This window comes from Palaemon carinicauda, chromosome 4 (assembly GCF_036898095.1).
Source record: "Palaemon carinicauda isolate YSFRI2023 chromosome 4, ASM3689809v2, whole genome shotgun sequence".
NCBI classification, from domain to species: Eukaryota; Metazoa; Arthropoda; class Malacostraca; order Decapoda; family Palaemonidae; genus Palaemon; species Palaemon carinicauda.
In genome coordinates this window covers 107,844,361-107,861,860 of record NC_090728.1, presented here as the reverse complement: position 1 = coordinate 107,861,860, position 17,500 = coordinate 107,844,361, and the positions used below count along the sequence as shown (strand labels likewise).

Here is a 17,500-nt window from a genome sequence, read left to right as displayed (position 1 = left end):
AAGTCTTTAACGACAATTATGAGAAGCCGACGAGCCAAGGCAAGTTAACACTATCACCTAATACTTTAACACTCAAAGCAGGAAACTTTTACAATATCAGCAGTTCCACATAACTACATTGCACGGTCATTAGCTCAAGGTCTGACTCCCCACGCATAATGCTTAATTTATCATCTTACTGGTCTTCACTCGATTCTGGGATGTTATTCTTCCCCCTTTAAACCTCTATCGAGCCTTTTCAAGATCTTCGTCTCCTCCTTTCTCTTAACATTTCGGAAATTTAGATTCTTTACACGGCCCAATCATTCTTTAGTACTATTTCAAAATACTCTGATCCATCATTTCATGGATGCCAGCCTTGTTACCACTCTTTCCATGTAACAACATTTCTTACTCTTTCAATTCATGTTAAACCCATGTACCATCTATTTCTAGGATGTTCATTTTTTTCTTTAATTCCCATTTCAAACCGAAAATTTACTTCCACGGAAGAGACTTGGCTCAACAATCCTTTTAAACATTAAAACCTTGGTTTCCATAGATATAGCAAGTTTCCTTTTAATATTTTTCACGTATCCTGCTGCCTTTTCGTTACTTTGCCCATTCTGTACCTCGCCTCCTCTCTCATCCTACTACCATTCAAAATAGTAACTCAAAAATTATTACAAAAATATTTTTTTTCTTTTCTTAATCATTTTAAATCAACATTAATGTTCCGTTCACTCCCACAACCTAATTATTATTGATTGAATTTACTTCGGACATTTTCCTATTGTGAACACTTTTAAACTCTTTCACTAGTCTATGCAGTTTATATTAACATATCCAATCCTCTGTCAACATCATCTGGTCCCTCCCTCATTCACATAACAGATTATTAAACCTACGGCTTCGCACCTATACCTACTCTGTTAAGGCCACATCTTTACACAAAATCTTCCGGTCGCCAACCTAAAACTGAGCTCAGAAGCATACATTAGTAGTTTCAACTCTTCTAAATCTTTTTCACTGAGGAATTTGGCAAAAGTGTAAAAATGTTGGTTTAGTTTGTTATAAAGAAGAGTACTGTAATTTATCTCTACCAAAGTTTGAAAATATTCAAGGTACACCCTCATTTCAAGATAGTGATCGTGATATAGATGGTAGTACAAGGATACCCTGAATATTCGATCTTTATAAGTTTGTCCTCATAAAAAAACGAAAAGTTTAAAATAACATCAGTAATCGTTTCCTTTCTCGAAAGTGTTCTCGCAGTTATTTGTTGTTTTAGCTGCTGATTTCCAATTCCGACGGGAACGTAATACGGATGATCTGCTGAATAGACATCGAATGATAGGGGAATTGAGAACATACTCATATCACACAAGACCTCATAAACAAGGTGAAGATTGGTGATTAATAATTAACGATATTTAACACACACACCTCTCCCCCTAAAGTAAGCAAGAACCGATACTCTTAAAAGTAATACGATTATTAAAAAAAAATTAAAACACAGCCAAAAAGGGAATCTCCAGTAGAGCTTGTATTCTTTTGAAAGTGGAAATTAAGCATAGTTTAAAATTCTGTAACAATAACAGTAGATAAAGCAATAGGATGGTAGTTTAAAGGATTACAATGTTCACAATCCCTTAGGATATGCTTAGTGGGTACATGCTTCCAATAACAAAGTTGAGTAGAGGGTTTTATAAAATTTTGCAAAAGAACGGAGTTGTTTCATTCAGAAACGCCCTAAGGATTAATAAAGAAATAAAATCTAGCTAGACACCCAACCAGTGTAAAATGATACAGAAACTCTACAGGCCTTCTGGGCATAGATTATTGGGGCAGGCAAAAGGACAGAGTAGATGCTCATGAGAACTGCAATTGCTGAAAGAATGATTGTTTGTAAAAGGAGCAAGCCAATGTAAACTTCCAGAATGATGTGATTGTAAATTTTATTGTTATAGGTGATGAGATTGGAATTTCGGTGGTAAAATTTCTTCCTGTATATGAAATAGCAAATTACTTTCAAACAGACATAACAGAATCGTGAGAAACAGCTAAAGGAGCCGTAAGGAATAGCACATGTGCCTATTACTCGAGGACAGTTAGGGTACACGGATAATCAGACATTTTTTCCATCACAAGGATTATTATAACTAACGGCTCTAGCATGCCATGACCATAGAGTTTCACCTAAAGTAACAAACTAACATTAAGAAATACAAAGGAAAGGCTCAAATATCAGCTAGGTGAACCTCTCTTGAAGGCACCAGCCACCCGTTGAGACACTACCGCTAGAGAGTTATGGGGTCCATTGACTAGCCAAACAGTATTACATTGGATTCTTCTCTCAGGTTACGGTTCATTTTCCTTTTGCCTACACATACACCGAATAGTCTGGCCTATTCTTTACATATTCTCCTCTGTCCTCATATACCTTACAACACTTGAGTATACCAAACTATTCTCCTTCACCTAAGGGGTTAACTACTGCACTATCATTGTTCAGTGTCCACTTTTCTCTTGGTAAGGGTAGAAGAGACTCTTTAGCTATGGTAAGCAGCTCTTCTAGGAGAAGGACATTCCAAAATCAAACCATTGTTCTCTAGTCTTGAGAAGTGCCATAGCCTCTGTACCATGGTCTTTCACTGGAGGGTACACTTGGCACACTATTCTATCTTATTTCTCTTCCTCTTGTTTTCTTAAAGTTTTCGTAGTTTAAATCTATATTTTAATGTTGTTACTGTACTTGAAATATTTGATTTTTCCTTGTTTCTTTTCCTCACTGGGCTATTTTCCTTGTTGGAGCCCCTGGGCTTATAGCATCCTGCTTTTCCAACTAGGGTTGTAGCTTAGCAAATAATAATAATAATAATAATAATAATAATAATAATAATAATAATAATAATAATCAGGTGTTGTATGGAGAGATTTGGCGTGGAAAGAATGTAAAATTAATAGAAATGGGGCAATGATCAAAAGGCCCAAAAGGGATATCCAAGGTAAATGAACCTCATTAAGTGGATGTGAACACAGACAACGTCCATGGCAAAAGTAGGGCAGATGAAGAAAGATGCCAAATATTACAGCTCAATTTTCGATGATCATTAAGAAAATTATATGGTAACGGATAAAGGATGAAGAACGCTAAGTCTGATGGTACCATGTACTATTATTATTCAGTATCTGCGAATCTATCTATTGATGTATCAAATGATAAGTTAAACACAGCACAACCTCCGATACGAAAAAGTAAATTGAGGTTGTAGTGCGATACTGAGAGATATCAGTCAGAGGAGCCACAGGTGGAAAAGTGAGTTTTGGAAAGGAGGAAAGGACTGCAGGAATTAAAGTCTAAATGGTTTTCAACGGGGAGAAGATTAAGAGTCACTTCGCGGCTTTCATAGCTAAAAAGAACATGAAGCCAGTATACAACCCACTCGCTCAGAACGATGTTAAAACCTTCCCAGGAACTTGCAAATGACCATAGGACTATTGATTGATACTCGCAGAGAAATAAATATTTTAGTCTGCAACTTCCAAAAATTAAGATACAACTTTACGAAATACATACGTGAATTTTATAGATAAATTAGGTACTTATGTCCGAATACTCAATAATCAAAATAAAGTCATGTGCTAACAGATGATTTATGGTGACAAAGGAGATTTAAGCTCTTTGCCTATGACTCATTTCCCCCACATGTGCAAGCAACTTCCCAACAAAATAGGTTAAGTAAACAAAAAAGGCATACTTATAAGTAGAGAATATCAATTAAAATAAGGAAGCTAATTGAGCTTTCAGGCGAAGTTCAATTATTCTGTCATAGCGTGCTATGGATCTATGGAGCAAGAAGCATTACAACTCATGCTACAAAAAGCAATAGTTATGGAGAACTTTGCAATGGTTGGCAGAAGCAGACAACTGATGATAAGATGGGAGGCAGAGGGGGAAGTTATGGGATGGTGCATTAATTTTTTTTTTTCTTTAATACTGAATGACGTACTGATGGAATGGGGTAATCGTCGAAAAGAAAGAGTACTTTATCATATGTGAAGGGCAGCAATGGCTTCGGCTTATATTTGTTTTCTATAAGAGCCAACCATCTTTCTACATGTATACATAAAGAGTATCACATGTATACATATGAACTGCGTGTTTTAGAGAGAGAGAGAGAGAGAGAGAGAGAGAGAGAGAGAGAGAGAGAGAGAGAGAGAGTTGCGTATGTGTGAGAGAGAAAGTTGCGAATGTGTGTGAGAAAAAGTTGCGTGTGAGAAAGTTGCGCATGTGTATGAGAGAGAGAAAAAAAGGTTGCGAGTGTGTATGAGAGAGAAAAAAACAAGCTTTGTGTGTGTATAAGTGAGAAAAAATTGCGTATGTGTACGAGTGAGAGAAAATTTCGTGTATGTGTGAGAGAAAGTTGCGTATGTGAGGGAGAAAAAAATTGCGCCCGTGTGTTGAGAGAGAGAGAGAGAGAGAGAGAGAGAGAGAGAGAGAGAGAGAGAGAGAGAGAGAGAGAGAGAGAGATGCATATGTGTGTGAGAGAAAAAGTTGCATGTGTGTGAGAGAAAAGTTGCATGTGAGAGAAAAGTTGCATGTGAGAGAGAGAGAGAGAGAGAGAGAGAGAGAGAGAGAGAGAGAGAGAGAGAGAGAGAGAGAGAGATATGCGTATGTGTGAGAAAAAGTTGCATGTGTGTGTGAGAAAGTTGCATATGTCTGTGTGAGAAAAAGTTGCATGAAAGAGAGAGAGAGAGAGAGAGAGAGAGAGAGAGAGAGAGAGGAGAGAGAGAGGAGAGAGAGAGAGAGAGGGGGGTTACCTTTGTGTGTGAGGGGAGAAAATTGCGTATGTGTGTGTGAGAGGAAAAAATGTGTATACGTGTGTGTATGTATGAGAGAGAGAGAGAGAGAGAGAGAGAGAGAGAGAGAGAGAGAGAGAGAGAGAGAGAGAGAGAGAGAGAGAGAGAGAGAGAGAGAGTACTCGCCCAACCATTTTTCTCCTTCACATCTACATACAAGAATATTGCTTTCTTGTGAGTTCCGTGACTAATAATCTATTTATAAGAATTTATCACCACATGACTTGATAAGCCTCCAAACATGCATCCCATTTTGAGTGGGTCCAGCTAAATTAAGACTACAAGTCAAAGCAAGACACTTCTTATCATTTAACTGAAATAGCGCTGACAGATGGACTTATCATCTCCATCATGCCCGTTAAATGTGTTCTTGTTTGTTCTAACGTGAGACTAACCAACATCTTCCGACTATTACAAAATAACGTTACTAAATGCCGTCAGTGTATCAAAAGTATATTCCACAAACCTAAGATTTCTAGAACCGCCTTTAAAATTCTAAGTATTGTCGGTTTAAAATCCGCGTTTCATAACTGGTGATTTTCAAAATTGAATCCAAAGTAACTTAACAAGACGAAAAAAGTTTACAATGGTTAACGCTTGTATTGTTCTCTCATGAATATAGTAAAAAGGAATATATTTGGGCCGCTGTAGCCTTCGATATAATTCATATTAAAAAACAGCACCCATTTAATTGCAGGAATCTAAAATGTTACATTTCCCTGCCTATGCCTTCATTAAAAAAGAATACAGTGCTATTTAACACGCAGGCTAGGATCATGGACACATTAAAGCAAAATCACAGGTGTGAACTTTAATAATCAGCTGTCATAAATTAGACGGGGGGGGGGGGTAAAGTTTGACTGCAGCCAAGATTCATGAATTATTGGACCGTTTTCAAAGGAACTAACTCAAGCGGCTTGAACGGCAAAAGACCGGATGAAATCAGATGACGAACTTCAGTTATCTTAAAATTTGTCCTCAGAAAATATTATTACTATTACAATTAGCCCCGTCATTATTACGCTAATAATAGATTTCATCAATTCACGATGCCTGATAATTAAGCAGGCTGTATACAGGTAGTTAATATTTCGACACATGTAGGAAAAACATTAAGATAAAAATAGAATTTTTTTATTCCTTATCAAAATGATTCATCACTCAAAAGCCAAATTGAGTGTTGCTAGGAGACTAATCATAGGCCATGCACCCATGACCAGGAGCCAGTCCTAGTACCTATTTGCTAGCTTGGTGCATCTTCCCTTCCCGACACACTCCAGCCGGGCTCCAGACATGACCCCACCGGGCTTCTTCACACGACAAGGGACTTCATGGACTGTGCTTTCTCACATTCTTTGCTTCCGCGCATTCTTAATCTCAGTCATGAATAATACGAACATAAGTAACAAGAAAACTCATAATTCATACTTTTTGTTCGTTCTTTCAAAGCATAAATGCGACATTAATATAATAATAATAATAATAATAATAATAATAATAATAATAATAATAATAATAATAATAATAAGAACTATTATTACTATTACAATTAGCCCCGTAACTATTACAATAGATAATTCGAGAGGTGAACAGAATTAAAGTTCTTATTAGATCAGGTATCTAATAAAGATTTGTGTAAAATGCTCACATCCGGAGAGCTACCAGTCATCCTCAATATCTTTATGCAAATGAAAAGTCTCTCTTGTTCAAATAGACACCCCATAACACTAGATTGCAGAAACGCGGTTTCAACAGATTAACTGAAAATTGTCCAAATACACTTCACGACCTGAACTTCAATTTCTTTTGATAAAGGAGGACTAACTAATTATGGCGACTGTTTAATATTATGATTAATTTGGCCACAAAGAATCTCTTTCTTCGCTACAACCCTAGCAATACAATAAAAGAGAGAATATACAGAAACTGTAATCCATACTCACTTAAATAAAAAGAGGAGCCAAGAGATTAAATACCGCAACATTTTGACTTATTTCTTGGCTTAATCGCTTTACACATGGCCTCGAATTCTAACACAAATAGCCTCGATTTCCCTGGACTAGAAATGTCTTCCACCGGCAAATGTAGAATTGGGTTAAATTAAAAAGTCGGGGTCGTCAATCCTACTAATAAGCATTGTCGTGACGTCCAGAGGCCAACCCGGCACTTGGTCTTCCTACACTCAGCTGGTCTGAGACTAAGTCATAACCACCTTGGTAACACACCCAACAGCCCCGCTGACTGAGGGAGAAGAAGTCGGAGAATAGAAGGCAAGAAGGCAGGGACGGATAAGTGATGGTCAGTTGTACCCACTTATGTGCAGACTATCTCTTGGTCTTCGTACATGGGGTGGATGATTGCAAGCAATGTCACATAAGTACTTAATAAGCTCATTTTGGCTAGAGAAAATGACGGTGAATGAAAAGGGGGAATTATAAATTCGCCCGAGAAGGTCACGTGATCAGTCAGTGGTACGCTCTTCCGTTATCGTCAGGTAAAGGTATAGCCTTTACTGGTGTAGATTTATCACAAGTCATTGTGTTACAAGTAAATGAAAGAAGTTTTATCAGCAATTGATTATATCTAATAGAGTTCTTACATTAATCTCCTTAATCTAAAAGACCGAAGAATGTCTCATTGGACATCTGGCATGTTTTAGAAAAGTTATATGACTAACTTAGTTAAATAATATTAACTTAAAAATAATAAGAGTATGTCAGAAGCCAATGTCAATTAAATGTAGGATGAAAACAAACAAATACTGTAAAGTAACTCGGCTAATTACAGTTGTCGTAAACAATGAAGAACATTTAGCCCACCGTTTTTTACCCTAACAGGGTACGTAACCTCAGCTGTTATTTATTTGTACTCCATAATAATTATAAGATCAGCAATCACTATGATAATCTATAAGGAAGAAAATCATATTCATATTCTTCCATTGCTGTGGTATCTTCATAATAACATCAGTTTATTTCCACGCAATAAACAATCAAAATTTGTATGATGGTTACCAAAGAAAACTTGTCCACAGTGGATTAGTCCTAAGTTGCTTTCCATATACAACAGTAGCATACGAACCGGCTTCACCCGATAATGAAAGTCAGGGTTGGTGGGCGGTTCCCTAGATGTATGGGCGACCCCTCTTCACGATCATGCCCCCATATTGTCCCAGGTAAGGCGCCAGTAGTTAGCTTTCACCGTCCCTTTCTCACTCGTCTACAACTAAACCCGTCAACTGTTATAGCACTGGTGTTTACATGTAACTATCGGCTTGTCGAAGTTGAAGTCATCAGTTAATGTCGAGTTCTGTTAATTTGAAATTAATTCATAAATATTTTTTAAATAATATCAAATACAGTTTGGTGATTGTCTGGTAGGGTGAGCACAGTGAGGCCTGTTGCTGGGTGGGTGAGTCCGGTGGGTGAGTCGACACAAAGTCACCTTAAACGCACAAGGGCCGGTTTGATACCCCCCTAATCCCAAACCCCTGATCCCCCCTTCAGTTCCATGTGTACCCCCATAGGCCCACACCCTCTCACTATTCCCCCTTTCAGAGACCACCCCACAACGAGGGGGTCGGGACAGGACTGGCAAGGGCCCCAAAGGAAAATATCCACCCAGGTGGTTATGCTTCAAGTCACACTGAAAAAATAAATTTAAATCATTGCAAATTAAATTATCAAAATATGCATCACTAATTGTTTTGTTATAGAAACACAAAGATAATGGTAGCATAAAAAGATATTTCGGTTATAAAAAATGCTGATAGTCAAACGATCATTTCATATTAAACAAAATCCTATCACCTAGCGTTAAAAAGATCACAAAATGAATCGCATACTTTTCGAGAGAGAGAGAGAGAGAGAGAGAGAGAGAGAGAGAGAGAGAGAGGAGAGAGAGAGAGAGAGAGCGAGCTCCGGACATTGCTATTTCTTAGGGAGAAATGCTTAAATATTTCTACAAATTTTGAACCTGAACCTTTAAACAGCAAGATACATCAATAAAGATAATAAACCTCTTGAACCATACTTGAGATTACTACTTTCAACCTCTCTGACCTATTGGGACCAAGAAATGAAAGCGCCAGTGAAAGATACACATGAGGTATGCACTTTGATAAGGCGTGAAGGTCGATTACTACAAGGTATTTAACTACAGCATAAATGGCGATTGTAAATACACATCGCGTAGCAAATTTTCCTGCGGTCTAAAAATAACATCTAATATCGTTAAATCTAAAAAAAAAAAAAAAAAAAAAAAAATAATAATAATAATAAATAATCTGAAAAGGACCTCCTCTTTAACATCCTTAGAATTATGTTACAAATCCATCTGGATGAAACATACAAACAGTATTCCATCAGCACTCCAAGGATCAGCCTCGGGTCGTTGTCCTAAATTCATAAATCCAAACCTAACAGTATTTAATTTTTTTGCCTTATAAAAGCTGTTACTCAGAATTATCTTTCGAATTTCCACGTCTAATGACTCTGTAACCTTTAAGTTGACAGTGAGAATCGTTAGTTTGAATTATCCTTTTATACTCGGCAGATGGCATATCTCGTAAATAGCTAATAATTCCGAATCTTTGTGTTGGGTCTCGTGGATAGCTGTTCCAGGTTAATATCTAACACTGATGACTCTATTTGCTGATAGAATTGCACAAATGTCTCCAGGTAGATGTAATGCTGCATCTTTTGGCTTCCTCTTGGTTGGGTTTTCTTTTTTTCTGTATGCAAAGGATGTTGAATCTAATCTTGAATCATGAATTGTCATTGAAAAAATATTCATCTCTGTTATGGAACACAGGCAAATGGTGCAGCAGATCTCCAGAAATAAGTGGAGTATTTTCTCTCTTTTCTTCAAGGGTTCATTTCCGTATATGAAGAACAAACTTCGGTTGTTCTTACATTTCCTCGGACATACTAATTCCATCCGCAAGTTTCATATAAAATGAGACGTTCTTCTGGTACGTATGCTCCACACGACAGCCCAATGTCAACTTGTCTTCTTTACAATATATCTATGATTCAATCCATTCTTTTGGTACAGTCACCCTATGAAGATTTTTGAGCTACACAGTACTGTATATTACCAAATCAGAGCGCGATATCATCTGATATTTTCTGTCTCATGATTTTCTTGTATTTGGTCTTTCGTGAATGAACTTGGTAAATGCACTTGAACTTATGTATAGCACAGGAGGGGAGATAAATAAACTGCCGTATTCTGTCACTTCTCAATATGTTGATCACTTTCTTCACTTTACCGTTTTTCCATCTTCATGTAACTGTCCGTATGTTCCGCTGAGGAGGTTGTACTCAGCGCAAAATTCCTACTTTAAAGTGATGGATCCTACCTTAGAAACCTCACGAGAAAGTTATCATCCAAATTTCGTTAACTGGCCAGGTCCATTTATTTTGTAACTATAAGATATTAATATTATTTTTATAGAGTAAGATGCTTTTTTAATTATAAAGATTACTCAAAGAGTAGTAATCATAAAATTTAAGGAAATAGAACTACCTTGATTTGTTCGTGAGAAAAAAAAATATTTCACGATTCTATTCTACAGTAAATTTAATTATTGGTGAATAAGAATTCAAAACGACTAAACTAAATTCGGTAAGATTTAAGTAAAGCTCCTACCACTGAGTGAAAAGATACCATTCAACACACCCAAGATCGACCCTGGCAACGTGAAAGGCGTTCGCGGTTACTTTCCCTACAAAACTGTAACATGTTAATTAAGCACCACAAAACAAGCCTTCAAGTAATTGAAATTCCGAAGGTCAAATCTCCTTTTAAAGCACCTTACGGCAAAATCCACAAGCGTAGGTTTAGCCGGCGACACGCGAGGGTGGCAGCAGCAGCAGCGACCACACTGACCTGACCTGACCTGTCGCCAGAGCAAGAATGCGACGGGTGGTTCTTCGGGGCTGCAAAAGCCACGGTGTTATGTGACACCTGTAAAACCGTGGTACCCTCTTTCCCCCACCATCTCCCTCTAAACCCTTTCCCCTCGCAGGCTTCTCTTCTTTGCTCTGATTTCTTACATGACACGGGGCCCTACTAAATGCTTCTTCCTCAACTTTTTTTCATTCCGGTAATCATCCCCATGCCTCTCTACCCTCTTCAGTTAACAAAGTTATATTTCTGATAATAGAATAACAGCTCCAAACCTACTGTATATCTATGCTATTTAAATACTAGATCATAATCTTTATTACTGGGGTCTAAGGTTCAGGTACACTACTTTTTCCATTTCTTGTTTTCTCTATCGAATGAGCTTACTTTTCATAGTTTTACTTTTAATTGTATCATTTAACTAAGAATACGTGCAATTTTAGTCCTTAAATTCATACTTGGAGAATCTATCAAAAAAGAGAAAATTATCCTAATCGGATTAGATTCGTCCTGTTACAGTTGTAGCCATTAACCAGTCTCATGATGAGATGATGGTTATTTACAAATTCAATTTTAAATATGACAAATGTATTTACGAAATGTGATCCGACGGACTCCAATTTTTTCCATATTGAAGTTTAGTTTAGATAACTACCATAACTCATAGATACTACGGTTATGGGGTCCTTTGACTGGCCAGACAGTACTACAATGGATGTTTCTCTCTGGTTACGGTTCACTTTCCTTTTACCTACACATACACCAAATAGTCTGGCGCATTCCTTACAGATTCTCCTATGTCCTCATACACCTGACATAACTGAATTTACCAAACAATTCTTCTTATCCAAGGGGTTAACTGCTGCACTGTAACTGTTCAGTGGCTACTTTCCTCTTGGTAAGGGTAGAAGAGACTTATATATGGTAAGCAGCTCTTCTAGGAGAAGGACACTCCAAAATCAAACCATTGTTCTCTAATCTTGGGTAGTGCCATACCCTCTGTACCGTTTTCCACTATCTTGGGTTAGAATTCTCTTGCATGAAGGTAAACTCGGGTACACTATTTTATCTAATTTCTCTTCCTCTTATTTAAAGTTTATTTTTTAGTTTATATAGGAATTATTTATTTGAATGTTGTTGCCGTTCTTAAAATACTGTTTTCCTTGTTTTCTTTTCTCACAGGGCTATTTTCCCTGTTGGAGCTCCTGGGCCTATAGCATCCTTCCTTTCCAACTAGTGTTGTAGTTTAGCAAACTCCTCCTACGCCTATTAACGCAAAGGGCCTCTGTTAGATTTCGCTTTCAAATCAATACTTATCCAATCGTCCTCTCTCTCTCTCTCTCTCTCTCTCTCTCTCTCTCTCTCTCTCTCTCTCTCTCTCTCTCTCTCTCTCTCTCTCTCTCTATATATATATATATATATATATATATATATATATATATATATATATATATATATATATATATATATGTCGCTGTGTATGAACTTAATCAAAATGATTTTTTTTTTCAAATGCCAAGGAATAATAGTTTTCTTCCATATAAAAAGATATCTATATATCAATGTCTCTTAGCGGCGAAAATATTTGGTACCTTGGAAAGGTAGGCGCCATTTATTTTGATTTACGAATAAAGAGTTTAGGAAGAGTCAAACACATGTAATTTTGTTATCTCAAAAGTGTCGATTTCAGAAAAAAAAATCTTTGTCTTTATCTTAAAAGCTGAAGATAGAGACGACTGGGAAAATCTAACCGAGGCCCGATCATTCTTTAACACAATCTTGATAGTTAAGAAATGAACTTTCTTTGAAACCCTCTATTTATACTCATGGCCATAAAATGAAATGTAGAATGTTAGTGCTCTTAACTATCATATAAATTTCTAAAGTTTGATCCATTTCCTAATCAGAAAATAATGAATTGTGTACATCTTCGACAAAGCCAATCAAATAGGTTGCATTTATAAAGGCTGTTTTACTATTGCCTGAGAATTCATCTTCAAGAGAATTCTTCGCATTTTTATTCGTCATAACAAATGATTTACGATTCAACATAATCCTTTTCTTTTGGAAAACTTGATACTCTTTAAATAAGCCAAAATTGTAATTCCTCTCCTAGTATGTGTGCACCCGCGCGTTCTTCCTCATGAAATACCATAATTCATATTATGATGTGGCACTATTCATATTTAATTGGTGGCAACCAGAAAGACGAAAAAACAAAAATAACCTGGTAACATTACAAGTAAATTTTATCGGTAAAATGTCTTAGAATTCGGAGTGCTGCTTAGACTGTAACTTCAAGAAACTTGAGAGACATAAAAGGTATCTTTATTTCTTTTTAAGGAAGTATAATTTAAATTAACTGAACTTCACATTCGTCTGGGTATTACGTCAGGTAGTCATCAGACAGTGGTGGTAACAACGGCTTGGGCAAGCATGCATAACAAACAAAAGAGAGAGAGAGAGAGAGAGAGAGAGAGAGAGAGAGAGAGAGAGAGAGAGAGAGAGAGAGAGAGAGAGAGAGAGTAACTCCTGTGCCGTAACGACGGTCTCCTGCAATCCGTCACCAAACAAGTTTTTCCAAAGTAAACCATCATAACCTATGTACCGGAATTTATCAACAAAAATAAAAAACTAAATAAAAATTTTAACACCAATAACGAAATTTGAAATGATCATACCTCCCTCAAGCACACATTTTATTATACTATAAACGGTTAGTCGTCGGAATCCATGTGAAATCAGATTTTTGTAATGCAGTACAAGTAATTGATAAAGTTAAGAAATCCAAATCTACGGCATTAATACACATAGTTTCAATTTCAAAATCTTTCAACGTTTTTGATAGGAAGCTGAACATACAGTCTAAATGTTTAATCAAAAAATCTTTTCACTCAAATCTTACATTTTCACCTTTCCCAAAATCTAGCCACTTCTTTTCTGTTACGAGGGGCACCTTGAGGAAGATTTTGGTGAATCTCCACACTAAACATCTTGAGTAATCATGTAACCAATCAGACATACAATCGAACGGGCCGAAAACAACTTCATTATAGCAGAATCCTAGAGAACGGAGAACGCTTTAGAATTTTTGAAGAAATGCCCCAATTCAAGGTTATCTTTTAACAAGCCGTTAATAAACCGATACATCAGCTCACGTGCAGTAAATTTCTTTAAGTAGGTATTTTGACAAGCAAACTGAACGTTGTTTTTGCAGGACTCAAGTTTGGATTTTTTTTTTTTTTTTTTTGGGGGGGGGTGCCCTTCAATGGTCTTGCCATGTTGTTCGTTTAAAAGCTTTTCAATGCCGAGAGAAGACCAACAGTAGTTCAATTTCACATCGAGTGGGGAATTTTGTAAATAATCAAAATATCAATCATCAAGAGACATTTTAAAAGGACTGAAATAATTCTTAGAATCCCATGTTTTTCTTAAAGTGATCCTTTGTATCTCTTTACAGAAAAAAGAAAAAAAAAAGAACACTGCTTGGTAATTTACCCTGGTTGCAGTTTGATTTATTTTAACCGCTTGCTTTTGAATATGCACTAGAAGCCGAGACACATTCAGAATTTATTTCTATGCAATCCAAGCAATACACTTTGCTGAACGAAAAAAATGTCATCTTTTACCATCTTGGTCTATTGTGATTAAAATTTATAAGCACTGTTAAATTCTTGAAGTTATTCACAGCAAAAATACGGAGAAAATAAAAAACAATATGAGAAATTGCAGCACAAGGCCCCCCCCCCCCACACACACACATAGAAAAAAAAAAAAGAAAAAAAAACGCGTATTTAAAATAATAATCTAAATTTCTAAATGACACGGAAGAACTTGATTATATTTTTCCACAATAGTTATCTTGGCATATTACTTCTTCTCTAAGAAATGCCTTTTACATTTTTTTCAGGGATCTCGTAACTTCAGTCCGTGAGAAGTCTTTGACTTGGATAACAGTTCTCATAATCAGTTTGTACTATGGTTTTCTGAACTTCTTGAACAAAGTCTTAGTCTGGCATCCAATTGACAGAATAGGATATGCAGCAAAGTATTGATTTAATTTTTCATCCAGTTTTGCTCCCTTCCATCTTGGTGTCCTTGAACGGTTTTATATTGTGTAATCTATAGTTTTTGATTCTCTTATTACTACAACTCACAGTTTCCACGAAAAATGAGGGAAAACTGAAAGAACGACTTAATTTGAAAACGGTTACCATATACAGTGTAAGTCATATACGGAAAATTCCAATTTTCTCTGTACCTTGCTATAAAATAATAAGAGCAATATACAACGAAGTATTACATTTGCCAGAAATCTTTTCAAATGTTTCTTGGTTACAATCTAACAACAAAAGGTTCGGACTTGTTCTTCCCCAAATGTGTTGGTTTCCCAAGAAAAAATCGATAATAGTTAGATGCAGTCGTTTAATAAAGCGGTGTTATAATATGTTCATGAATACTTATAAATCTTGTGTTAAGAACTGACTGGGGGGATGGGAAACGTGGCAGAAGGCAGTGCTGCCAATCATAACAAAGTCTCGAACTTATGTGGCGAACTCACAAAAAAGGAGGTTTCGCCCTTTCAAAGGTTAGACTATGATGAAATAGTAACTAATTTCAAAAAAGATAGAAAGGGGTCAGGATCGACCTTGAGTCCTTATCGCAGTTAATGTGAAATGAAGGATTTTCTCGGGAAGATCATATAAACAATGTGTTTTTTTTTATTGAAATATTGTCTACCTAAAGTAAATGAGGAAAGACAAATATCTTTTAAATTCATCATTTTTTTGCTCAAGCCTCTGAGTTCTCAAAGTGACTTATACCGGTAAATCAGAACCAGAACATCATGACCGAATCTTATTAAAACATTCACAATTGAAGGTAAGTCATTCACCGCATCGTATATGGTTTTAGTCAGTACCCCTTACCTTTTTAATCAGGCTATTACTCAATTACTGCTGTATAGCAGGATATTACAAACAATATTTTATTGAGTTTTGAATAAACCTAAATATTTGTACAGTCAATTCAAAAGTCCAACGGAAACCCTCTCACGTTAATGACTCTAAGGCACTCTCTATACTATGAAAATAATGATCACTAAGTGTCAGCAGACTACTGAATTCGATTGTTTATATTCACATTTTCCTGAATAAAAGCCTAACTGACAAATACAACACCGACCTTAACTACTAACAAGACTGTTAGCCCCAGAGCACAAGTTCTATAAGACAATGCTTGACCTGTACAGTAATGTGTCAAAAGACATCACAAACATAAATGTAAGAAATATCTCTTTTCCTATTCAGAGAAAAATGACAATGGAAAAGTTTTTGATACATGTTGCTATCTAGACAAAGAGCACGACTTACTGCGTACTATAAGCCAAAAATATTACTCTTTTACCAATATATCCACCATTATAGCTGACTGGTAAGTAGATAACACTTGTCTGTTTTATGATAATTTCATCACTAACACTCGTAATTTTCCTTTATTGAAAAAGCCACAAATACCTTTTAATGTCGAATTCACTGTTGCGAGATCACAGACTCCTAGGGAAATTATCTTATAATAAACATTTCTGCATGCAACGATTAGAACCTTAGCACCGAAAAGAAATAAAGATAATCAGTTGGCTGAGGCCATTCAGCCGTAGAGAAAGATAAAAGTCGATTCTGACTCTGCCATGAATATTTTTGTTTAATTCGATATCAAAGGACAATTGTGGCCTTTGAGTGTCATTGATAAGATGATCAAAAACTGAACTCGGGACGGATATTGTTTTTGAGATCGGCATTGTCCCTTGATGTCGCTCACTATCACACAGTTTACTGTAATGTTGCTAACTTTAACATCATATTTAAGAGGCTTACATGATAGCTGTGTCTTTTCAATTGTAGATATTACCATGAAATTTGGCAGGAACAGAGAAACTATGTTTCTCATCAATCCCTGAAATTTTCATTTGAATATGTGAATTATTCCAGGAACAATTTACTTCACTGCCAAGAATAACCCTTCAACCCATACCGAAATAAAGGTTTTCTGTGGCTTTTCTATGGCAGATATCAAAATGAAAATTGGTATGGACAGAGTAAATATCCATCCCATAAATCTCTGAAAATTTCATTTAGACATGTGAAGTATTCTAAGAGTAATTTACGGCGCCGCCGAAAATCGGCCTCCCGTGGATATCGAAAAATGGCTACTGTGACTTTTCTATAGCAAGTATCGATACGAAAATTGATATTAATGTAGTTCACATATCACCCATCTAGCACCGTGAAAATAGTTTGGATATCTGTATAATTGTAGAAGTAGTTTGCTCCTCCTCACTGATTTTTTTAACGAAAAATCGTCACTTGCGAATAAAAGTGACATCCAGAGCATACATATAGCAGGTATGAACATGAAAACTGGCAGAAACAAAGATTATGTATATATATATATATATATATATATATATATATATATATATATATATATATATATATATATATATATATATATATATATATATATTGGTATAAGAGTTACAGTTACTGACTCTTCCACAAAAAAATATCAGCTGCTCCCCCCCCCCCCCCCACCTCCGCTCCGAAATCTACGATTAGGGAATGACTGGGTTACGGGTTGGGTGAGGCATCTTCAAAAAAATGTTGGCATTTCATATAAGGTTACTCACTTCGTTTGCGACAATAAAACGGCCAAGTGTTACACAGCAATGAGCCATAATGGTGGAGAT

The 17,500-nt window shown here is 36.2% G+C and overlaps 1 protein-coding gene across 1 annotated transcript in view; it reads right to left on the bottom strand.

Moving 5' to 3' along the window:
* The window catches only part of LOC137640089 (glycogen debranching enzyme), a 225,451-nt gene that overhangs the window by 195,648 nt on the left and 12,303 nt on the right, over window positions 1–17,500 (bottom strand). The gene's annotated exons all lie outside the window — the stretch shown is intronic.